At 44.9% G+C, this 24,585-nt stretch overlaps 1 long non-coding RNA gene across 3 annotated transcripts in view; it reads right to left on the bottom strand.

Annotated features, from left to right (window-relative positions):
* Window positions 1-2,933: 2,933 nt before the first annotated feature.
* Window positions 2,934-24,585, bottom strand: part of LOC311592203 — a 53,017-nt gene continuing 31,365 nt past the window's right edge. The window contains exons 2-5 of one of the 3 annotated variants that reach the window (XR_014777337.1): window positions 8,307-8,476; window positions 7,259-7,367; window positions 5,882-6,035; window positions 2,934-3,777 (exon numbers count right to left, since the gene is read on the bottom strand). This is a non-coding gene — a long non-coding RNA (uncharacterized lncRNA). Of the gene's footprint in view, window positions 3,778-5,881; window positions 6,036-6,379; window positions 6,443-7,258; window positions 7,368-8,306; window positions 8,477-24,585 lie in introns of those variants that run through there. The other 2 variants (XR_014777338.1, XR_014777339.1) reach the window with 2 other exon arrangements.

The raw sequence follows: 24,585 nt of genomic DNA, 5'->3' as shown, positions 1-24,585 counted from the left end.
AATTTTTATATGCATGTTGGTAGGTTTGTGTATGTGTGAGCCCACAGAAGCAGAAAGGGGTATTTGATCCCCTGGGGCAGCTGTGAGAAGTGGGTGCCAGGAACTGAACTTGGGTCTTCTGGAAGGGCAGAAAGAATTCTTAACCACTAGGCAATCTCTCTAGCCCCCATAATGGCAACTTTTAAAAAAAAAGTAGATTAATTAATTCTTTCTTTTGGGTATTATGTACAAATGAAGTAAAATAGGACTTAGAGTATGAAGATTTGTGAAAGAGCAATATATTATTATACTGCATGTGGTTTTCTGTCCTTTAAAAACATCTCTTATGAACCTTATGCTAGCACATATGCTGCTGGCTAGTTCTCCTAATGATCAGTTCTGGTAGCTTCATGATTCTCTTCTGGGCGCCCGTGTCAACCGTTTACTTAAACTTCCCTCAACCTCTGGAAGACAATGGCCAGTGACTTTCTGCCACCTCAGCTGAAGCACTGGAAGGTCAGATCTCCCACTGGCCTCTCCCAGTCACCACTGAGCCTTCTTCTCCAGCTTGCTTTGCAGCCCACAGGGCTGGTGTGCATGGAACTGTGACAGTGTGTTCCCTGTTCAGGTCATGGGCGTCAGCCCATGGGGCAGATCAGGGGACTAGAGAAGGGTGAGCCGGAGTATTTACTCCCCTGGGACCCTGCTGGCTGTCTCACCAGAGCGCTGACAAATGACCTTCTCCACATGGCTTGCTGCGCTGCTGGGTTCCAGTAACGGTTCCCTCCCCTTCCCCTTTGCAAGACCAGGTGCCTAGGTTTGCCTGTCTGTCTGTCTGACTGACTGACTGACTGACTGCCCTCCCCCGCCCCCCCCCACAGAAATACACACTGCTATCCCTGTGGTACTGTGCTATATCCAGTCCACACTTTTGCAAAGACTCCCTTTAGTTAAATGTTCACATTATCTGGCTTAGGACCTTGGCTGGAAGCTCATGCTATTTCAGAGAATACATTTCTTTCCCTTAGCTGAATGCTGGGTACTCTAGTTGTTCTGGAAACTGTACCTATGTCGGCCACTTTTACTAAGAATTTGTAAATATGTAGCTTATGTTGTTGTGATGGATATTGTTACCATCAGAGTGCAATGAGATTTTAAGTTCTTTGAAATGTGCTTCCTGTCTCATGGCATATGGTGAGAATGAGGGTTTTTTTTTTTTTTGTATGTGTGTGTTTTGGTGTTTTGTTTTGTTTTGTTTTGTTTTATGGCCTCTTCTTAAAACAGAGCAATCCAAGTGGTGAGGTGCAAACGGATAGCTAATTCTTTTCATTCTGTAGACTCACGTGACCACGTCACTGCTACCTACCGAATGTCACCATCCTCTTAAGACATTTGAGAGTGTTTAAAGAGTGAGTCTGGGCCTGGTGAGATGGCTCAGCAGGTAAAAGTACTTGTCACACCAGCCTAATGGGCTGAGTTCAGACCTCAGAGCCCACAGTAGAAGGAGAAGAAAGAACCCACCCCTGCAAATTGCTCTCTGACCTCCACATCTGTGCCATGGTGTGCACCTATGCACACATACACATACATGCATGCACACCAGACGTGAATGAGGCTGATGCAAAAACATTCTCAAACTTCTGCATGACAGAGCACAAAGAAAACTATATATGAAGCTGGGAGTGCTCGGGGAGGCAGAGGCAGGCAGCTCCCTGTGACTTTGAAACCAGCCTGGTCTACAGAACAAGTCCAGGACAGCCAAGGCTACACAGAGAAACCCTGTCTCGAAAAACAAACCAAAACAAAAACACAAACAAAAACACAACAAAACAAAAAACCAAACAAACAAAAAAGAAAGAAAGAAAAGAAAACTACATATAAAAGTCACTACCCCACTGCATGTCTTTTATTTACTCTTAGAGTGAATGTTAACCAAGTATTTCCTTGGAAGTTCTAGAATGTTCCCTAAGTTCAATTCTTATACACTGCATTTCTGGTTGATTGGTTTGGATGTTTTTGTTTTGTGACGTGATGTGGTAAGGTTTTGCTCTATTTCTGTGAGGTGGCTACCGACCGGAGCACGGATTTGTGGGGAAGGTGAACTTCTCAGATTTCAGGAGGACCACTTCCTTTCAGAGGTGCTTTAAATTCATATTGCTACTGGAATGTTCTTCCAGCCCTGGGGATGCTTAAGCTTAACTTTGCCAGTGTGACAGGTTAAAGCAATGGTGTTTTTGTTTTGTTTTGTTTTAAGTTTTTCTGTTTTGCTCCTCAACCACCACTGTTCCTGTGACCTTCTTACCTTGGAATCTGTTCTTCTTTTCAGCCTCTAGTTAAGTGTTTCATGTACTCAATAATCTCATCATTTTGATATGTTATTTAGTTTTTAAGCTACAGTGTCTTCACCTATATATATGAACATCCTAAGAATAATACCCCTTTTGCTGGACTTCCATATGAAGATTATGTATACATGATTTAAAAACTGTCCAAGAAACATGTATTCTTCCTTTCCTTAACAAATATAAATTGAGAATAAATAAATTACGTAAATTTGAACAAACATTTGTATCAATTTTCTTCGAGGTTCATGTTAAGACCTGCCTCATAAAATAGTAGTTTAGGGGCTGGAGAGATGGCTCAGAGGTTAAGAGCATTGGCTGCTCTTCCAAAGGTCCTGAGTTCAATTCCTGGCACCCACACAGTGGTTCACAACCACCTATAATGAGATCTGGTGCCCTCTTCTGGCTTGCAGCTGTACATGCAGGCAGAACACTGTGTACGTAACAAATAAATAAATCTTCTTAAAAAATAGTAGTTTGGTGATCTAGACAGTTCAGTACTATCTGATTTGTGCTTATATTATGTGACTTTAGATTCTTAACTACCTTGGAGTAAAATCTCTGAATAATTATATTTTAAAATTATTTTTATTAGTTGTTATATGTCTCAGTAAAATATTCTCTGACTCATACCAATGTTGTAATAGAGGAAGAAGGTGGAGTCTCACTTGTGGTAAGCCATGTCTGGTTTCTAGTCTGTAATCCAAGGTGGACTTTACAAATGACACAGCCACTGATTCTTAAAGCCACCAAAGAGCCGTGGGGGTTAAAAATCTCAGAGTGCTCGTCCGGCGTCTCATTTTCCCTGAAGAGGATGCTGGGCCCCCCCTGGAAGTGCAGTTACAGGTGGTTGGAAGGCATCCTGTAGTGTTGAGGGTAGAACCCAGGTGCTCTGGGTGAACAGCCAATGCTTTTAACCACTGAGCCATCGCTCCAGCCCTTAGTCGCACCACATTTTCTAATGTCTTATGGGTCAAAGAAAGTGTAAAGAGAGGGCCATGAGGCCTGAGGAACAGAAATACTGAACATTCTGAAACCTCGAGTCCAAAGTATCGAGAAAGTGACAGTCAGGGTTAATTGGGTTTTTGCTCCATCCAGTGTTAGGGCCTGTTACTCGTTAGTCAGCTCTCCAATCTAGATTGAAGAAAATCTTGTGATTCTCTTGGAATATGAGCCTTTTCCTACCCTGTTCCTCTGAGGCGGGGAACACTAAGGAATGGTGACACCTCTGTCGAGGCCATTGTTCATATGAGGGCTTCAAGCAAAAGAAAGTTAGTGTCACCAGACAGGAAAGAGGACTTCCTTCATTATGGTGGTGGTGGGGGACATCAGGGGCAGGTTCAGTACAAGCCTGCTCCAGCCTGCGTCCTACACCTTGCAAGTTACTGCTCTCCATAAACTTGTCAGCTCCTGAGTGCTTGATCCGCTTCTGGGTCTTCAGGCATTTTAGCTATTCCTGTAACAAGAAAGAGTGGGAGGTATTTTTAGAGTCAACTTAGATCCCCAACTGGGGCTCTACCTATGGTTTTAGGGAAAATATCCGAGCTTGTTGCTGCCTTCCTACAGACACACCCTACATAATTGGAAGCAGCCGTGTTGCCTCACATCCTTTACCACCATCTTCATGAGAACAATGCTCAAATATAAAAGCTACTCGGTCTCCAACACACTGCCCCTCCACCAAACCCCTCCTGCAGGTCTCAGGGAACTATGAGGAAGAGGAGGCAGAAGGATTGTAAGTCAGCGGGAACAGAGGACACCAAGGAAACAAGACCTTCTAAACACAACAGGGTGGACACACACAGGTCCAGGCCAGATGAGTTCCTAGTGCTGAAAGGGGGCCCCAACTGACAACTGCTCACAAAAGAAAAATTAGTTTCCTCCAATGGAGTCTCACTGGGTATACGCAGCACACTTCAGGGAGGCCCCATGCCCAGCTGTAGATGGCCAACATGAAATGAACACCACGGTGTTTTGGGAGATGTTTTGTCTCATAACACTCTGTTTAGGCTTTTCCTTTTTTAGCTTTACTTGTCTTTTGCTTTTCAATTATGTTTTCTGATTTTGTGTTTTTATGGGTTTTGTGGTGTGTGTGTGTGTGTGTGTGTGTGTGTGTGTGTGTGTGTACGTGCATACACATACAAGCATGTATATGTGCTTCTCATGGTTTTTTCCCTTTTTTGTTTGCTTCTTTGCTTTCTTTTATTTCTAGATTGTTCAACTGTTTGATGGCTTATTTGGCTTTTAAAGAGGGAGGGGGAAAGGTGTGGCATTGGATGGGTAAAGGTGGGGAGGATCTGGGAGAAGCTGAGGGAGAGGGGAAATTGGTCAAATATACTGTATGAAAAAAGTCATTTTCAATAATTAAAAAAAAGGTTAGACTGGATCTGGCACGGTGGCATGTGTCTGCAATCCCAGCGCTGAGGAAGCCAGGGCACAAGAACCTCTTGAGCTGGAAGTCACCCCGGGCTATAAACTGAGAGCCAGTCTCAAAACAAAAATGAACAAACAAAACCATCCGCAGACTGGCTTATAGACAGAAGAAGAATGTATCCATTGTGTAACCGAATCCCCTAGAGATGCCGTGGTCCTGATGACTGTGCTCGGCAGCCACTCGCTATCTATCAGTCGGCTTCCTTCCTGTTGATGCCAGGCTCATGTGTCCTCTTATGCTCGCAAGATGGTTGCCAGTAGTTAATAGACCTGCCGCGTTTAAACCTACTAGAACTAGAAGCCAAAATAACCCTCATCTTCCCTAAGTTACTTTGTGTCAGTTTATTTTCATCACAGCAAAAGAAAAGTAACCAATGCTTCTGTGAATCACAGGTAAATGCAGCCCAGAAGTTCACTGGATGTGAAGACAGAGATGTTCAAAAAGAGCATCTGTGGACTTTTACCAAAACGTGTAAGCAAAGATATTGGGAGTCTGTTAGCTCCCTCACTGCTGTGGCAAAGGCCACTTAAAGAAGGAATCGTCTATTCTAGATCTCAGTTCAAGGGGAGCGTCGGCTATGACTGGGAGTTATAGGGACAGGAGCTGGCAGTAACTGGCTACACGGGTTCTGCAGTCATGGAAGAAAGAGATTAATGCTGTGCTCAGCTAGCTTTCTCTTTTTTGTTAAAATAATTTTTTCATACAGTATTCTGCTCATGGGTTCTCCTCCCTCGTCTCCTCTCTGACCCTCCCCACCTCCCTACCCACCCAACTCCATGCCTTCTTTTCTCTCTCTTTAGAAAACAGAGGTAGAAAAAAGAAAAAACGTATGAGAAAGACACACACACACCCATAAAAACACAAAATCTGAAAACATAATAGAAAAACAAAAGACAAGATTTAAGAACAGACCACTACGAGACAAAACTCTCCAAAACCACCACGGAGTTTGTTTTGTGTTGGCCAGCTAAAGCTGGGCATGGGGCCTCCCTGAACTGTGGGGTCACATCCGGTGAGCCTCCATTGGAGAAAAGTAACTTTTCCTTTGCCAGTGGCTGAGAATTAGAGATAGCGCCTGCACTGGGATGGGAGATCATATCCACTTCCTCTCAGCACTGGACCCTACCTGGTTTGGACCTGTGCAGGACTTGTGTGTGCTGCCACAGTGTCTGTGGGGTCACATGTCCATCAGTCCTCTGGTATCTGGAAGACACTGTTTCCTTGGTGTTTTCCAGCCCCCTTGGCTTTCCCAGTCTTTCTGCCTTTTCTTCAGGATGGCTCTGAAAGGAGGGAGGGCGGGGTTAGCTTTCTCCTTTTTTATGTGTGCAGTCTGAAAACCCAGCCTATGGAATACTGCTGTCCACATTTAGGAGAGATTATCCCACTGTAGTTAACTTAATCTAGATAATCTCTCACTGCTGTGTACAGAGGCTTGGCTCTGCTGAGCCCAGATCCTACCAAGATGTCAGTCAATATTAACCATCATAGGAAAAAAATCACTATCATCCTAAACCCCTGGGGGAAAATATTTCTGCTTCAGACAAATTAACATAGATTCAGAAGTGGTTGTGTCGTTCCTGATAATGCCCAGCCTCAAGTTCACAGGATATATACATGTTAACATGGCTTTACGCTCCTCCTTAGCTGGGCTTGAAACATTAGATTGCCCATGCAACACACCCAATATCTAGCACAAAGGGAGATAAAATTTTTCGTTATAGCTGTCATGACATTCCAGTATGTCATGGGGGTGGGGGATGGGGAGGGCTGGTTGGTTTTATGAAAGTAGTTCTCATAGCCCAGACTGGCCTTGAACTCGTGACGCCCCCTCTTCTACCTCCCATGTGCCAGGAAGGTTGGTATGTATCACCACACCTAGCCATTGTTCTAATATCCTCATAGGTGCTTGATGAATCTGACCTCATAATTCAATAAAGCAGGGACTATTAATTAAGCTTTCTTTCTTTTTCTTTTTTTTTTACATAGTCACACTAAGCTAGAACCCACTGAAGTGAAATTAAATTATTTCCGACACCCAGCTAGTCAGTGGCATAGCTATTTATATCTTAAGATTCTTCAGCCAGTCATGTCAAGAAGACATCCTAGATCTGTTACAAAATCAAGCTCATACAACGTGTCATTTTGTAATTACATCTATGGCTGATTGTCTATAACAGACTGCCGGGTACTTAGAAGCAAAAAAAAAAAAAAAAAAATCTATTTTTTTTAAACTTAATTTTCATACTCACAGATCCGAAAACAAAGATTGACATTTATGAAATACTTTAAAATACATTGCTCACGGAGTCCAGAGAAAGGAAGCCAAGAAGGAATGACGTGTTGGTGACTTTCCTGCCCGACCACTAGACCCACATAGTTGTACCAGCTGTCAGAGCTGTCCCTCCAGTGGCCTAGGAATGTATCAGATTCACACAGCCTTTGCCATCATCCCAGCGCCCCGCCCCCCTCCCTCCCCCCGCCCCCCACCCCCACTGCCTCTCACCCTCTCCTGCATCCCAGGTGCCTGAGAAGAGAAGCGAGCTTGATTTGGCTCTTCATATATACATTTCTATAGGAATAGCATATTCTGAGGCAACGTTGGACCTTCTTCTCTGTGGTGGCAGAAAAGCAATGGAGGAGTTTTGTTACCATAACCCAGATTGTTAACTTAACTTTGAGTTTACAGGGACTAAACTTCTTATCTTTGTTAAGTCTGTGTGTGTCGTGTATGTGTGTGTGTGTGTGTGTATGGGTGTGTGGGTGTGTGGGTGGAGGCCTGTTGTTGGTGTTGGGTATCTTCCTTGACTGTTCACTTGTGTATGGAGGCAGGCTCTCTCCTGCTGACCCCTGGGCTCTTCCCATCGTTTAGTCTAACTAGCCAGCATGCTCCAGGGATACCCTACCACCATCACCACCACCCCCCAGCTTGCTAGGATTACGGGTTGACTACCACACCCACCTGCCTTTGACACTAGTTCTGGATCTCAGTTCTGGCACTTGCTTTGGGGGGGGGCAAGCACTTTACCCACTGAGCCATCCCCGCAGGCTCTGATGGTTCCATCTGTCAACCTGATTATACTACAAAGCTCACGACTAGGGGACTAGAGAAGCTTACCCATGGGTGTTTCTGTGAGGTCACAGCCAGGGAGAACCCCCTAAGAGGGGAAGACCTGAGCTGGACCTGGATGGCACCACACTGTCCTGTAGACTGAGGGGCCTGGGGCAAAGGAGGAGTGGGATGAGAAGAACCCTGGGGCGTGGGCTTACTCTCAAATGTATCCTGCCCCTGTGCTGTCTCCCTCCCTCCTTGTTGGAGGTGTGGGTCCACCCTACCACGCCATACTCTTTCTGCCATGATCACTGACACTCTGAAACAGTGAGGCAGAATAAATTTCTCCTTCCTTAAGTGGTTTTGTCAGGTATCTTGTCACAGAGAAGAGAAAGATAATTAATATGTTAACAGAATATCTTCTGTTGACCTTTGGACCAGGACCTTGTGATGCTGGCAAGCATCTGTATCCATCCTGTCATGATGCTACGGCAGCTCTCGCCTGCCCCTCTAATGTAACTTGTCCACCACTGTATATTCTAACAGCCAGGGCCTCCTACGAGAAGACAGTTCATGCTTCCTGCTCAGTTCTGCTTGTTCCATGAAAATGGATTTCCATGTTATAACAGCTGCAGCAAACAGAGAGGAAGCAACCATGCCCAGAATGTTCATCTGTAGAGACAGAACGGGAAAACAGTCATACTGCTTGTCAAATCGGACAACTTTCCAGTATTCAGATCCCCTTGTTCCAAGATCCAAAAACTGAAATAATTAGCTTATCAAGTAATTTAATTTAAATAGAAAAATACACAAAAATTTTAATCAAGACCAAATTTGAGGAGGCTTTTTTCCATTGTAACACTGGCCAAGACCTTTCTTAATTGTTACACTAGACGCATACTCTAAATATGTTAGTATACTAAATAATACACCAGGCTATATTAAACTGGTAGCTTCATGAATTGTTAATGGCAGAATAAATTGTCACAATGAGGCATTTATAGTATTTACAGCATGGAGGCCAGACCATTTGTCCTACAGTTCAAGTCTCTCCAAGGAAAATGGAAATGGGTTAGCCAGGTGAGCTGTGCTTATTTTACAGGTTACCATCTAACAACGGAAGTGTCAGGTACAAAACTACATAGAAATGCAAAATAATTGTTGGATGCCACTTGAAGTCTCTGTATGTTGATTACTTACTATGAAGTCATCACACAATTTACATATATCATTTCCCCATCCTTACCAGATTCTACGGGAGGAGAGGGTTCAAGCCTTAGATAGATTAAAAAATGGAGACAGGGTGGCCGAGTAACTTTGCCAAGTTCACACACTTAGTAGAACCAGGACTCAAATGTAAGTTCACTGACACCAAAAGATGGGAGTCAAATGTGTTGTGGGGGGAGGGCAATGGTGATGTGGTCTTACAACTGTCCGTCAGCACCATTTGGGGTACAATGCCAAGCCCAGGCTGGGAGGGAATACACTAGGCTGTCAAGAGGGCTTTGTTCAAACACAAAGTTATATATGTTCCTGGTAGAAAAGCTGGTGTAGAAAACTCCTTATAGCACAGCTGCTGGCCTCTGTGCAAACTCGCATTTTCTCTAGAGTATGTTCTCTAAAGCAGACTGGTCCCTGAAATGCTGTGACATTCACAGACACAGACACAGACACACACACACACACACACACACACACACACACACACACACACACACAAACCTATTACCACAATGTTGTTATTAGTAAAATGTTTCTTTCATTTCTTTACAAAATTTGGGGGAAATTCTTCCATAAAATCCTTTTGTTAACATTGGTTGTGGGGGCTAAAAATCTTACATGCCTCTCATTTTCTTTCCTTCCTTCTCTTTGGTTTCTCAGCTGTGTAACAAGAATAGTCCCGAGACTATGAGAAATATTTATTTTGCTACATTCTTCCTATATTTGAGATGGAAACACACTTGGGATACGTTCAGTATAAAAAACATTAAGCCATCATTTAAAAAAAATATGTTAACATTTTTGAATTTTGGTGCTGACAAAGGTCATAGCTACGCTGGGGTTTTGGCAAAATTTTATATGTACAACTTGTGTTTCCCTTATGTCAGGCACGGATTTTTTTTCCACCTGTGTTTTTATGAGAATCTAAAAAGAAACTAGAAGATAAAGTTGATCAAGTGAAAGTTCGAGCAGGCATCGGGCTTGCCAGCATCCTGACTGACACCCTCAGGAGATGTCACAAGGACCAGAGCACACACGCATGACGGAGCTGTGGCTGACTGTGAGAGACATGTGACAGGAAGCGAGGCACGTACCCCTTCCAAATAGTGCTTAGGGAAGTTGTCTTCAAGAACCACGCATGACAGAAAATTCATGTATAGGGAGTGCAAGGGGCCTTTCCAGAAACAAACAAAAAAAAAATTTTTTTTTTAAGTGTTCTCAGAATGAAGAGAAAGTAAGGGTAACTTCACAGATGACTGCTGCGTGGTAGAAGTAATGTCTGAGGGCTGCTGGGGAGGCAGGCTGGCCCTGAGGGACAGGTCAAAGCCGGGTCAACCAGAGCTCTTTTCTTTTTTCTTTCTTTTTAAATTTCATTTGATTTTTTATTTTTTGAGCATCAGGGTGACGGGGTGAGCCACCGGACCATCTCAGCAGCACTCTTTCTTTTCAAGGGTATATGGGGTCCACCTATTCCCCAGGGCCTATTAAACTCTATCTTGCGATCGGAATCATCCGTCAGCTCTGTGTCACGAGGAATACAAAACACTGTATTAGATAGGAGTCGCACTGGGGGCTTTAAAGAAAACTAGAGAAGTCCCTCACCCACCGGGGAAGGTGTATCTAAGTCAAGATTGCCTGTCTAATGAATGGAAGTAGATTCCAGAGAGTTCTGAACAGATGGGAGCTCCTGGTGGGAGGCAGTGGCACAGAGGCAGGGATGGGATGGGCGCACGGTCTCCAGTGATCATGTGTGGAGAGAAGAGCGCTGAGAACAGGGTTGGTCCTCCAAAAATCCACCCAGCTGCCCAACCACACCCCTGGCCACACGGGATGGCCACTGGCAGAAATTCCAGAGAAGCGCCTCAGAAATGGCCTTGCTGAGTGAGGCAGGAGTTACTCTTGTGGTTGTAGGTTGTGAGGGTTTCTGAGGGACCTAGAAGAGAGACAAGTCCCAAGGGGGCAGTCAGCACAGCAAGAGCCACCCAGGGCACTTGGGGAAGTGGGCATTTTGCCATCACTTCTGTCTGTTACGATGATGCAGCCACAGCCCTGGGTGCTCGCAGGAACTCAATCCTGCGCTGAAGCAAGGACATTTCAAACTTGCTCTTATACCTGGTGTTTCGTTTGACCTGCCTGTCTTGTCATCTGTCAGTGTAACAACCCATTCATTTGTCTATAGTGGGACAAAAATCAGATAAAGGTGCAGAAGAGAGAACTGGGCTTGGGGGGGGGATTCACTCCTTCCATTTGGTCTCCCAGCCCCTCTAGAAAACTAGGTGCCCTGCTTTTGATAGCGTCATGGCAACTAAAGCACAAAGTGAAATTATGAGCTTGGCTTTGAGGCAGTAGCTGGGGGCTGGGAAGCGGGAGGGTAGCCGCTTTAAATAAGTACCCCTGGGCAGATTCAGACAACATGGCTGTGTGTGAATATGTCAGGAAGTGTAGTCAGATGCTCTGGCCTTCCCTTCTGTGCACACTTCCCTATTCTTCTGTCTTTCTGCCTCATCATCCACTGTGGGGACCATTTCCTTCCAAGACTGTTAGGGTTCTGAGAAGGTCTTTATCTGTATTCCTCAACTCAACCAGGACAGTATTATATGAGGACTTGGGGACAGGGCCATTTTTTTTTTTACTGAGATAGTCATCAGTGCTATTCTGGGAAGTTGCAGGCATGGGAAACTCGGCCTGTTGTCTTTTTCATTTATCGCACCATCCATTGGGTATTGACAAAGTCTTAAGCAACACGGATCCAGAAAGGGTAGCCCGCACCTCTGTTGTGCGCACGGGGCTTAGGTCACACGGGTGAGTGTTCTCAGATGCCTCAAATTGATTTTCAGGCTGAAGAATGCAGGCTCATTTCAACACCTAGCGTCCAGCTGTGTCAGCAAGGAGATGAGACTGTTCTACACCCTTTCCTGTGCCCTGCCCCTGGGTAAGAGATATGGTCACCAAGGAGATGGACCAGGAAAAGCTAGCCAAGGGCACCAGAACCCCACTGATGAAAATGATAGCATAGGCTCTAGAAGGACATGGCCTTGAACCTTCCGGTCAAGCGGCAGGCATTTTTCTGGAGTTCTGTATTTCTGGAGGTCATTTTCAGAATTAAGGAGAAGTCATTGATGCAATACTGGCAATGAGCTAAATTTTCTCAGAAACTTTTTTTTTTTTTTTGAGGCTTGGACAGAGGAAGAGAGATGGAAGAAGTGGTACCCGTTAGCAGTCCTCAGACACCTATCACCCCAGGGCAGTGGAGGGGGCCTCCTTCATCAGTAACAACAGCTGACTTTCACAAAGACTTGCAGGTTTGCACCAGAAGGTCATGAAAGTGAAATGTGGAGCTCAATTTCACGGATCTTGCTAATTGACTCTATACGGCCCTTTACCACCTACCCGGAGCCCGGAATTAGTGTATAGCAACTCTTAATGTAGCGTCTAGAAACTAATATAAGACATTTTTTAAAAATAAAAATGGGATAGCAGACCTTGTTCAGCCAGCCTTAATACAAAAGTGAAAACCTGGAATGTTCAGAAACACGGTCTCAATAAATAGTAAATGTCCTGTGTGATGAGGTGCACCAGTTTAGTCTGAGGCCAAATAGCTCATGAATATTTAATTTTTAAAATTCAGTAAGTTGAGAATGAGGGTGGGAAAAAGCTGATTATTTCTAAGTTGGCAGATTATTGAAATTATCTAAAATGGAAACAACTTTTTTTTTTTTTTTTTGGCTTTTCAAGACGGAGTTTCTCTGTGTAGCCTTGACTATCCTGGCCTTGCTTTGTAGACCAAGCTGACCTTGAACTCACAGTGATCTATATCTGCCTGCCTCTGCCTCCCAAGTGCTGGGATTAAAGGCATGTGCCACCACCGCCTGACTTAACAACTTTTATCTCAATATTTTTAACTGTAACAGAAAGAAAAAAATTTTAACTTACATGGGAGATTGATTAATGGGGAATTTTAAAATACACCTTAATTAAATAAATGTATAGCAAAGGTCCTAATCTGGAACAGGAAGGCTGAGAGGCCACTCATTCAGTGGACAGCCACTTTTTGAGCACCTGCTGTATCCATAAAAGGCAATGATCACATGGAAAGGCTGTCTCTACTGTAAGCACAGTTTCGGCCCCTGATTCTCCTTCCTCTGGCATTTGAGATAGGGAGGCACACTCCATACCCTGGACTGGATGTTTGTAAGAGGACGGATCCTAACACACAGCAGAGGGGTGGGGCATGGGGAGCAATCCGAAGGAGTATGCCTCCATCTCCTTCAATAGCGTCCGTTCTGTGTTTGGAGACGTCACAACATTGATTTCGGAGGTTAGTGGTGGCTGGCAATAAGCAAGCATTCCTTGGGAAGTCCCTGAAATCCTTGGGGAAAAGTCAGAGTAACCTTATCACAGTTAGACAGGAAGATGAGGCTCGAGGTTATTTGGACATTAATCAGAAATGTGAACACTCTTGACAGGTGTCACACAGGTCGCTGTGGGTGACTCAAGCAAGCTCCGCAAAGCAGCAGGACACATTTCCACGACCCAGGTCACCGGGCATGTGGATTTGAAACTCCAAGGTAGCCTTTCATTCCTTCTGTGTGTGTGTGTGTCTGTGTGTGTGTGCATGTGTGTGTGTGTGTGTGTGTGTGTGTGTGTGTGTGTGTGTGTGTGTTCATATATGTGCACGTGAGTGCAGGTACCTGCAGAGTACAGAAGAGCATATCAGATCCCCTGAGGCTGGAGTTACAGGCAGTTGTGAGCTGCTCCATGGGTGCTAGGAACCGAACTTGTGCCCTCTGCAAGTGTAGTTCACACCTGTAACCACTGAGCCATCTCCCCGGCCGATCTGCTCCCTTCATCACGCACTCCTCTCCTACATGCTCTGTGTATCCATCACTTAAGCAGTGAGGAAGTCAACGCTGTATGAAAATTTGCTCTGTCTGAACACCGATTAACTGTTATGCATGAATTCTTTCTTTTTTATTTTATCCTTTGTACCAAGGAGGCAAAACAGGTGGAATTATCCTTATTTCGCTAATGAGAAATGGGTGCTCAGGGTGCTATGTAACCCAGCCAAAAGGTAGTAAAGAGTGCCAAGTCCAAACACAGGGCTAGCAAACATCAGAGTTGGCCACACAACCACATAAAGGATTTTAGGATTCGCCTAAGCAAAACATAATTAAGAAGAAAAGTGTATTTGGGGTCATGCTCACTATGTCTGAGGAGAAGTAGAAGGCGGACTGTCCACGGACACTGACCTTCGTCAGCTATGACGATGTTCCCTCTCCACTGCCAAAAGTTAAAGAGAAGTGGGAAAAGGCAGTTTTCAGCCAGATCATGGCAAAACCAAATGAACCTTCTTGGATGACAGGCATAGAGAAACGATAGCTCCTGGGAGCTGAGGGAGGCTACGTTCTTAGAGGGTTAATAAAAAATGTGAGCTTTCAAACACAAGTTGTTTTATGTATCTGGGGTCCAAGAGTTTATCCTTGGAAATTCCCTCTGTCCATTCTAATCCTATTTACAGATAATGGTGCACTTATAGCCCAAATATAGGACACGATGGACGTGATACTGAGCCAGGGCCACTGGAGACAGGAGGATATGCCTTGGTAAATCCGGAAGGCTACTACTAATGTCACTAACAGGCGTTAGAAGAGAGCTTGTGTCCTATTTTGAGGCAGGGTCTCACTATCTGGTTTAAGCTCTACGGAATTCATGATGCTCCTGCCTTGCCTCTTAGGTGACGAGACATAAAGCCTAGACAATCCGGCCCAGCCACATACCAACAGTTTTATAAACCATGATAAAAAAAAATTAGAAAAGAAATAAAATAAGCCAAGAGGTTTCAAATGGCAGTAGGTTTGACAGGCCTGGAATTACTCTATCACGGTTCTCTCGACGTTTCTGAGCACTCTGACCTCAGACCTCTGCAGAGCAGTAAGTGCTGCCCGAGAGAGAGAAGGCACGCAGACCACACCTGCACACATGCCAAGTCAGACCACACCTGCACGCATGCCAAGTCAGACCACACCTGCACGCATGCCAAGTCTCTTTCCCTTTCAGCCTTACTTAGAGCAGCTTCCTCTAAGAAGCACTTAGCCACTTGGCCCTGGGATCTCTGTCTACCGATTAATTACATGTGCTTTCTTGTCTTTCTTTTATTTTCAGTTTTTGCTTTTTAGACGTAACTCAAGCAGTAGACAGCCCCATTCAAATCAGCCTTTACTCACCGAGGACTTTCTAAACCTACATTATATTTCTGGTAAATTGATGTATAACTAAAACTGCTAGCTCCTTCATCATAAAGATAGCTAAGCTCGCCCGAGGAAAAGGCAGGGTCGAAAACAGATATTTGCATGTTTCTTCTCTAATTTCCCCTCTCCCTGGACCTGCACCCATATTCTTAGGTGAACAAGATAGCTCTTGGGGAAAGACAGAGCGGACGAGCTGATAGCTCTGTGTGTGGTAAGTACCCAAATGGGCCGTTGGGTCGTTTCCATGAAGAATTTGATTTCTAAAACACCTAAACAGACACCACCATATATCCCTGTACCTTGTTGCCAGCCCTCTTTTTGACTGTCAGCACTTGATGATACGTGTGTAGCCTTTTGGGTGTTCTTTGCTGATTTCCCAGAAACCGTTTGAGGGAGCAGTGTGGTTTCACTTCTGAGCCTCCCTTCCCAGAGGCTCTTCCTTATGCACCTCAAACTTGCCCTCCAACATGAACTTTTTTTATTTCATGTTTTTAGCCCAGGACTTGCTATGGAGCTGAGGGTGACCCTGAATTCCTGACCCTCCTGCCTCTTCCCACTAGTCCTGGGATTCGCCGCATGCACCACTAGGCCCTGTTTATAAGCTTCTAAGATAAAATGTTGCCTTGTAGGGATCCACCGAGCTTTGACTTCAGCGACACAGCAAATCAGACCCAACCCCACAGTCAGCTCCAACCAAGGCATTAAACGACTGTTAAAGCCCTCATTAGATCCTGGATGTTTTGTCTTCGAGTATCTCTCATGGAGAAAAATGATGAGAGATGGCTACATGAGAAAGCAAAGCCTTCTAGCTTCAGTTGGTTTTAGTGTTTTGAGCTACCTGGGACCAGAAAGAGAGGCCAAGCCTCAATGGTGGGGAGGCTCGGGCTTTGAAGAAGGCTAAGGTCACTGAAAAAGTCTAGAGGGTCCTGCAGTCACTCAAAAAAGCAAGTCTGAGCCTGGCAAATAAAACGTCGCACGAGAGAGAGAGAGAGAGACAGAGACAGAGACAGAAACAGAGACAGAGACAGACAGACAAACAGACAGACAGAGACAGACAGACAGACAGACAGAGACAGAGAAGGAGGGAAAGGGAGGGGGAATTGAGTGTGAAGGAGCAGTTGGGTAGTTGGACCAGGGGAAATGGACATTCACCTTTCTTCCTAGCATTTACTTTAGGGTTGTTTCTGCTTTTTCTGCATCACTCTACCCTCACCTCAGCCTGCTGCCCCAGGGTAATGCTCAGACACCACCTTCAGGCTGAACGGTTATTAATCCCCCCTCCTTCCAACCTTAGCAGTTGCTAGAATAAGAGTATGGCGCCTCCCAGGTGGAGATCCAGGCTAAACAAACCCGAGTACAAAAACCAAAGACACTCATTATGATCATTTCTAGTTCAATCTATTTGTCCACAAATTTTGGAAATTCCTTGTTTTTAATAGCTGAGTAGTATTCCACAGTGTAAATGTACCACAGTGTCTTTATCCATTCTTCTACTGACTCAAATAGTATATATTCACTTATAACTGGACACTAGCCCAAGGGGCAGGTCTCATGAAAGTCTTCACTTACCAGGAAAGTGAGATAGAGGTGAGGACATCCTATTGGGACTCTAGGTGAGAAAAATATAGGCAATAGGGAAATAGATGGATCCAGAGGGTCCTAGAAACCTAGAAACCATAAGAAGAACATTATGATGGGTGGATCTGGGTCCAGAAGTTCTGCTCGATCTAAGGCACCAGCCAAGGACAATATATGCAGTCTTCATCAAACCCCTACCCAGATCTAACCAAGGGACAGAACATTCTGCACAGTTAAGTGGAGAGTGGGGACTGACTTTCACATGAACTCTGGTGCCCCTTATTTGGCCATGTCCCCTTGATGGAGAGGCCCGATGGCACTCAGAGGAAGGATAGTAGACTACCAAGAAGAGACTTAATACCCTAGCATCATATTCAAGGGGAGGAGGTCCCCCTCAGTCACAGTCATAGGGAGGGGAAATGGGGTGAAAGCAGGAGGGAGGGAGGAATGGGAGGATGCATGAGGTGGGATAGCAAATGAGATGTAATATGGATTATTTTATTTTTCAATAAAAATGTGTAAATTTAAAAAAAAAAGAAAAAAGAAAACCAAAGACAGAGAAGAAAGTTTGTGTTTTCTCCCTTCTTTCTGTCTTAATTAGCTGGTTGCTAAAAGTGAGTTAAATTCTTCACGTGTCTGTTTTCCCCAGCTGGCCACTTTGGTTAATGCTCCTGAGGCACCCTGAAGACAAATGCACCTGCTGAATAATACAGAGACGCCAGTACCCAAAGAGCACTCTAAGAAGCAAACCTCCAGTTCTCATTAGCTTGCTCCAAAGCCAGGGCTACTCAATTTTTACTGTGCACATGAATTGCTGAGTACCTTAAAATAGTGATTCAGTGCATCTAGTCTCAAGCTCCTCAAGAGTCAGCAATTCTAACAAGTTTCTTGGTAAAAATGACACTGCATGTGGAAGGCCACTGGTCAGCGAGGACCCACTTCCTGCTGTGTCTCTCCCACCCCCACCCCATCCTCCACCCACTCTACACGTGGCATCCTGGCCCTCAGCAATGACTTGGGAAGCCCCAAACACACACCTTACTGTTTTCCCGCTGTGTGGGTTTCGCGCATCTTCCCTGTGCCCTTCTCTCTCGCCTCTCCTTAGGGGACAGTCTCCTTCACATCTCTGCCCGACCTATAGCCTCTGCCATTAAACTTCCTCAGGTTTCAGTCCTCCCAGGTACTCTTGTCCCTTTTGCTCACCACACTGTGATTCTATGATGTTTGTGTATCGGGAGCCACAGCATAGAGCTGAGACTTGCATCAAGTCTCTCCTGGTTAAAGAGGCAAGAAGGGGCTGCATTCAACTCTACTTTGCACTTGTCAAGCCTGACTCCTACTGCAGATCTGTGCCTCAGGATGGATGGCACTTCCTAACACACACACACACACACACACACACGCATGCATGGGCACTGGTTGCCTATATGTTTCTACCAGACGTGAAGTGTTTGAGGGAAGACCGAGACTCATCTTTCCATCTCGTGCAACAATGTCTATCTCAACAAAGTCTCACTGAAACAAAGTGTTCGTGGAGTAAATGAGTGAATGAACAGGAGAAAGGAATGGGAAGGTCCTGAGAGGATGCACAGAAAACAATTCCATTTCACCCTAGAGGTAAACCAAGTGAGCTGCAGGTGAGACTTGGGATGGATTAACATGCTTCTGAGAAGGCAAGGCGCCAACACTCTGCTTTGCTAAAAAGACTGTCCTGGGGATCAATGAAAAGGAGTAAAGGGAACTATTCAGAATCTCAGGTGGACTCAAAACTAACATAGAAACCAGCTACCCAATACCACCTCCAGCTTTTCGCATCTCTTTGGAGCTAAGGGAAGATGAAGGAGACTTGGGATCCTTGTGTCATTGCTAGAGTCCGCTGAGAGCCATTCTTTTTTTTTTTTTTTTTAAGGATTTATTTATCTATGTATATAATGTCCTGACTGCATGTGTGCCTGCCTGCCAGAAGAGGGCACTAGATCTCAGTATAGATGATTATGAGCTAGTATGTGGCTGCTGGGATTGAACTCAGGGCCTCTGGAAGAGCAGACAGTGCTCTTAACCTCTAAGCCATCTCTCCAGCCCCCTTGAAAGCCATTTCAATGGTTTAAAAAATGTTCAGTGAATGAGAAGAGGTTCATAAGAGAATCCTTCATTTCTTCATTATGTGCCATTTTCATTCACTGGGAAGGCTGCCCAGCACAAGAAGAGGCTGCTGCTGGTTTCTGCTCTCAGTTCCTGATACCCTTGACATTTCCCAAGTGATGGAGATGGCAGGTGCATCATAAACAGAAGTCCTAAAGTTCTTGGGATTTCCTGAGTCTAGGATCATCTTTCGTTTTTTTTTGTGGTTTTTTTTTGTTTTTTTTTTTTTACATCATTCATTTTGTGTGTATGAAATCTACTGTGTGTGTGTGTGTGTGTGTGTGTGTGTGTGTGTGTGTGTGTGTATGTGTGTGTCTGGTTCCTGGAGTGGATAGAAGAGGGGGTCTGATCCTCTGGGACTAGAGTTATAGGTGTTTGTCAGCTGCCATGTGGGTGCTAGAAATCAAACCTGGGTCCTCTGGAAGAGCAGACAGTGCTCTTAACTGCCGAGCCGTCTCTCCAGCCGCGCATCCTTTATTCTAATGAAGAGCTTCTTGGCGGTCAGCTAGACAGTTCATAATGAGATCTGGTTGAACCATGACTTAAAGCTTGGAACCTCTGAGAAGGGAGTATGGGCAGGAGGAATAGTTACGAATCAATCATACCCTAGACTGTGGCGCTTGGAGATCTCTGGGTGACAAATAACCGTCCCCCGAGCCAGTCAGGTGGGGCAGCTGGGATCCCCAGAGCAGCAGAAGGTCCTGCAGTATTCTCAGAGACTTGGCTCTTTCACTGTATCCCTAGCCTTTGATGACACCCTCCTAAAATAAGGCAGTGGAAGCACTAAACTCTTTCCCTCTGGTCTGGGAGCCACTGGAACAAGCTACTGAACCTTAGGGGTCGGAGTGTGGGGGTCCCTACTTGCTGCCTGAAGTAGAAACGCAATAACGGGGGCCAGAATGTAGCATTGGCATCCAGAGAGAGGCAGTCCTGTGTAGGCACCAGCTCCTAGGCAATGTGGGCATGAGCTGCATTTTAAAACACCCAGTTGGTATCTGCAGAGTTGGCCAGGCGATGGCTGATGAAAGACAAACACATACCCGGTGCCCGGCATGTCATCAGAGGAGCAATGCCATTTTTATTTTAAAGTTAAACTGGGAAGCAGCACAGAGAATGTGTTGAATTATAACTGGTGAAGTTGCCCCAGTGGCTGAGGTCCTTGGCTTTTTCAAGAGGCGCACAAACCAGATGAATAAATACTTTAATATAACCTTTTATGAGATATTAGCTTGTAGTTCAGAATTCCACTGCCTCAGCCTTCTGGGATGACAGGTGTATCTCACCATTCCTGGCTTAATAGAGCCTTTAAAAAATATTTTATTAATGTATTCATATTACATCTCAATTGTTATCCCATCCCTTGTATCCTCCCATTCCTCCTTCCCTCCCGCTTTCTTCCTACTCCCCTCCCCCTGAATATGATCCTAGGGTATCAAGTCTCTTTTCCTCTGAGTGCCACCAGGCCTCCCCTTCCAGGGGATGTGGTCAAATATGGGGCACCAGAGTTCATGTGAAAGTCAGTCTCCACTCTCCACTCAACTATGGAGAATGTCCTGTCCATTAGCTAGATCTGGGTAGGGGTTCGAAGTTTACTGCACGTATTGTCCTTGGCTGGTGCCATAGTTTGAGCAGGACCCCTGGGCCCAGATGCACCCCACATAATGTTCTTCTTGTAGGTCTCTAGGACCCTCTGGATCCTTCTGCTCTACCACACAACAAGGACATATGCTCAACCATGTTCATAGCAGCCTTATTCATAATAGCCAGATCATGGAAACAGCCTACGTGTCCCTCAGTAGAAGAGTGGATAAAGAAACTGTGGTACATTTACACTATGGAATACTACTCAGCTATTAAAAACAAGGAATTCCTGAATTTGTGGACAAATGGGTTGAACTAGAAATGATCATAATGAGTGAGTTCACCCAGAAGCAGAAAGAGTCAAATGGTATATACTCACTTATATCTGGACACTAGCCCAAGGGGCATGTCCCATTAATAGAGTCTTTTAAAGGTTTATAAGATCTCCTTTGGGTTGGGTTTGGTGGTGCACACCTGTAATCCCAGCACCCTGGGAGGCAGAGACAGGTGGATCTCTGTGAGTTTTGGAGACCAGCCTGGTCTACAAAGTAAGCCCAGGACATCCAAGGCTACACAGAAAAACCCTGCCTCAAAAAAAAATTTTTTTTTTAAAAATCTGCTTTGACGATCTCCTCTACCTTGTCCAGGCAGGTTTCCCAAACAAGACTGCAAGCTCTTAGACGTTTGGGCCAAGACTGAAGCACCGTGTATGTACATGGGATTTGGGTTGTTGAAGGTACTGGATTTGCAGGGAGTTTACATGGGTCAATGACACTGATGAAAATAAGGAAGTGTGATAGCCCTCAGCCAAAAATATCCAGAATTTTACTCTGGGGCCGTGAAAGAGATTCCTCTGGTAAATGAACTGACATCTTACAAAAACCACAGCCTGGGCTCTGCTTTCCTGCGGCATCTCCTTCTCCTTCAGGCCCCATTCCTGAATATATGATTCTGACTTTTCGGTGAGAGGAAGTGAGAATAAACGAATACTGTATTTTATCATGTGACGTCAGGATAAAATGTTATCCAAGCCGGAACCTTAGTTAAACACACTCACAGATACAGGAAAGCAAGCTGGGTAAAATATAAGGATTGCCCTTTTTTCCCTTCAAAGTTTAATCACGGGCCTCCATTATTTTTGAACCAGTGGCAGCAACAGTTGGGAGGCTATTTGGCAACCTATTGCCCCTCGTGGTATCTCTTAGATCCTTGTACATCTCTTACAGGTTTGCACCCCAGGGACTTTCTAGTCTGCTCTTCTAGGGCCAGATGTGTGATCAGAGTGATACACAGTTGTTGAGAAGGACAGCCATGAGGTCTCCAAGGTGTCACACATTTCAATACTATGACCCCCAAGAGCCTGTTTATGCCAAAGTCAAAACCTGAGGGACTGCTGTTTCCTCTTTTAAAGACAATAAAATATGCTGACTTTGTGTGGTTTTTTTTTCCTCTGGGCTATTTCTAGAAGGTGATGAACTAATCAGTTTCTTTTTGCTTTATGAAAATCAGCAAAGGGGCTGGAGAGACGCCTCAGCAGTTAAGGACATTTGTTGTTCGTGCAGAGGACTGGAGTTCAGTTCCTGGCACCCATGTCAGGCAGTGCATAACTGCTTGTAAACTGCAGATCCAGACCTAAAGCTTACATTATGCACTCCTGACCTCTTTGGGCACCAACACTCACACATGAAATAGCAAATAATTTTTAAAGAGTTTCAATTATTTAAATTATTTTAAAATGTATGTGTGCTAGGGAGGATTGTGCTTGTGAGTACAGATGCCCACTTAGGCCAGAGGCATCCGATCCCTGGAGCTGGAGTTACAGGCAGCTGTGAACTGGCTGATGTGGGTGCTGAGAACTAAACTCGTGTCTTCTGCCAGAGCAGGGCATGCTCTTAACCTCTTAGTCATCTTTCCAGTCCTGGGGTTTTAATTATTAAAAATCACATGCTCACTTTGAACATTTTAAAATCCATTTAAAAAGCATTAAGGAGGAGGAGGAGAAGAAGAGGAAGAAGAAGATCCTTGCAACTGTCACCAACTAGGCAAAACTTACCAATGTCTTGCTGTGGCTTTTGAAGTTACAGAGAAAATCAATACTGAGTTCGGTGTTCAGTAGAGAACCACTATTCTCAACACACGGAGGACCAATAGGGCACTATAAGGAAAACAGTGCAGAACTCTTACATCAAACAGAACGTAAGAACACATGATTGGCGGGGCGTGGTGGCGCACGCCTTTAATCCCAGCACTTGGGAGGCAGAGGCAGGCTGATTGCTATGAGTTCAAGGCCAACCTGGTCTACAAAGTGACTCCAGGACAGCCAAGGCTAACACCGAGAGACCCTGTCTTGAAAAATAACTAACTAACTAAGTAACTAAGTAACTAACTAACTAACTAACTAACTAACTAACAAAAACCCATATGACTATTCACAATTACTCTCAATGGAAGTTCACATTTTATGACATGTCATTTCATCTATATTTTCAAGCATGTTAGAAAGACTGATATATTTATTGGCTGTTCTATACCTTGAAAGAAACCAAAAGTACTCCTAATATTTGTTTTCCTGAATCTACAGTATTTTGCTTAACATAATAATTTACAGCTGACCCATTTTTCCTGGAAATGTTACGATTGGGATAGATGAATAAAATCCTATTGTACACATGTGCCCCCAACAGGAGCATTTTTTTATCCATTCACCTGACCGGCTCTGTTTCTTAGCCACTGGAAGTGTTGAGGTAAGAAGATGGCTAGGCGAGTCTCCACGATGCGCTGGCGTAGAGTCCTTTGGGTGCACACACGGAAGGAGTATAGGCGGGTCATCGCGGTCCTACTGCGAGTGTCTGAACAACCTCCATATTAATCTCCTCTCAGCAGTGAACAAGGTCCCCTCTTTGCTAACCCTCACTGTACTTGTTGTCATTTGCCTCCATTGCTGTCGTCATCCATTCCGGAGTGTTATTAGAAATCATTCTGATTCATTTTGGACTCAGATGACATCAGAGCTGATCTCTCTTGGTTGACCGCACAACAGAAGATGGTCAATTTTTTTTTAGCGTATGTCATGAAATTGCTTCAGAGTTGAGTTTTAAAACTGTATTGGAACACTCACTGGAGATGTTTATGTCAGTATGCATGGCTTGTGTGTAAAAAACAGTGGCAGCCACAGCGCAGTCTTAAGTTCTCACCGTGTATCAGGCATGATCTATGGATGAGTGTTTTCGCCGTAACAATTCTCCTCCCATATGTCATATATCATCGTTGTCTCCATTTAAAAATGTCTTTTATTATTTTTACTTTTAATCATGTGCGTGGGGAGGCTGGTGTGCACAGGTGTATGCAGACACAGGTGCCCTGGGGGCTGGAAAAGGTTGCTGGATTCCCTCAACTAGAGCTAAAGGTAGTTGTAATGGAATCAATTCGGACCACTGCAAGAGCAGTTTCTGCTCATAGCTCCAGAGCCATCGCTCCGGCCCCACTGTTTCCATTTTATGTATGCGGCACAGAGGCAAACGTGCTGGAAGTCACGGCTAACCAGTAGGCCTGGAGACCATCTCCAGAGTCCACACATACTGATCAATTGCTGGATGCAGCAAAATTGATTTCCCTGGCTGAAAAAAAATATCATACTGTTTCTTCCATCCCGCAATCCTCCTTCAGTCTATTTCCTTGAGTAATCGAAGGTTAAAGTCAGTGGTGTTTTCTCAGGCAGCTTTCCCTTCCCAACGTGCATGGAGAAGCTGGCTACTAGCCCACAAAGCCTTGTGTACCCCTGGCGTGAAGGGGCCTGAAGGAGCCTAACTGACCCTTGTGTCTTCACAGGGAGAGGGGGGAGTCTTTCCATTCACTTAGCATGAAGCGTCTAAAGACGCTAAAGCTTGTGGCTTTCCCTTCCCCCAGCCTCCAGTGCAGCCAGCCGCAAGCCAGTCTCATGACCAGCCTCAAAGACAAGTCACATGCTCAAAGATCTGGCCCCAGCCTTGCTGATAATTGCATGTCTCATCA

Source organism: Acomys minous (assembly GCF_964271855.1).
Source record: "Acomys minous genome assembly, chromosome: 2".
NCBI classification, from domain to species: Eukaryota; Metazoa; Chordata; class Mammalia; order Rodentia; family Muridae; genus Acomys; species Acomys minous.
Note: the sequence above shows the minus strand (reverse complement) of the source record. Positions and strands in the feature narration are given on the sequence as shown.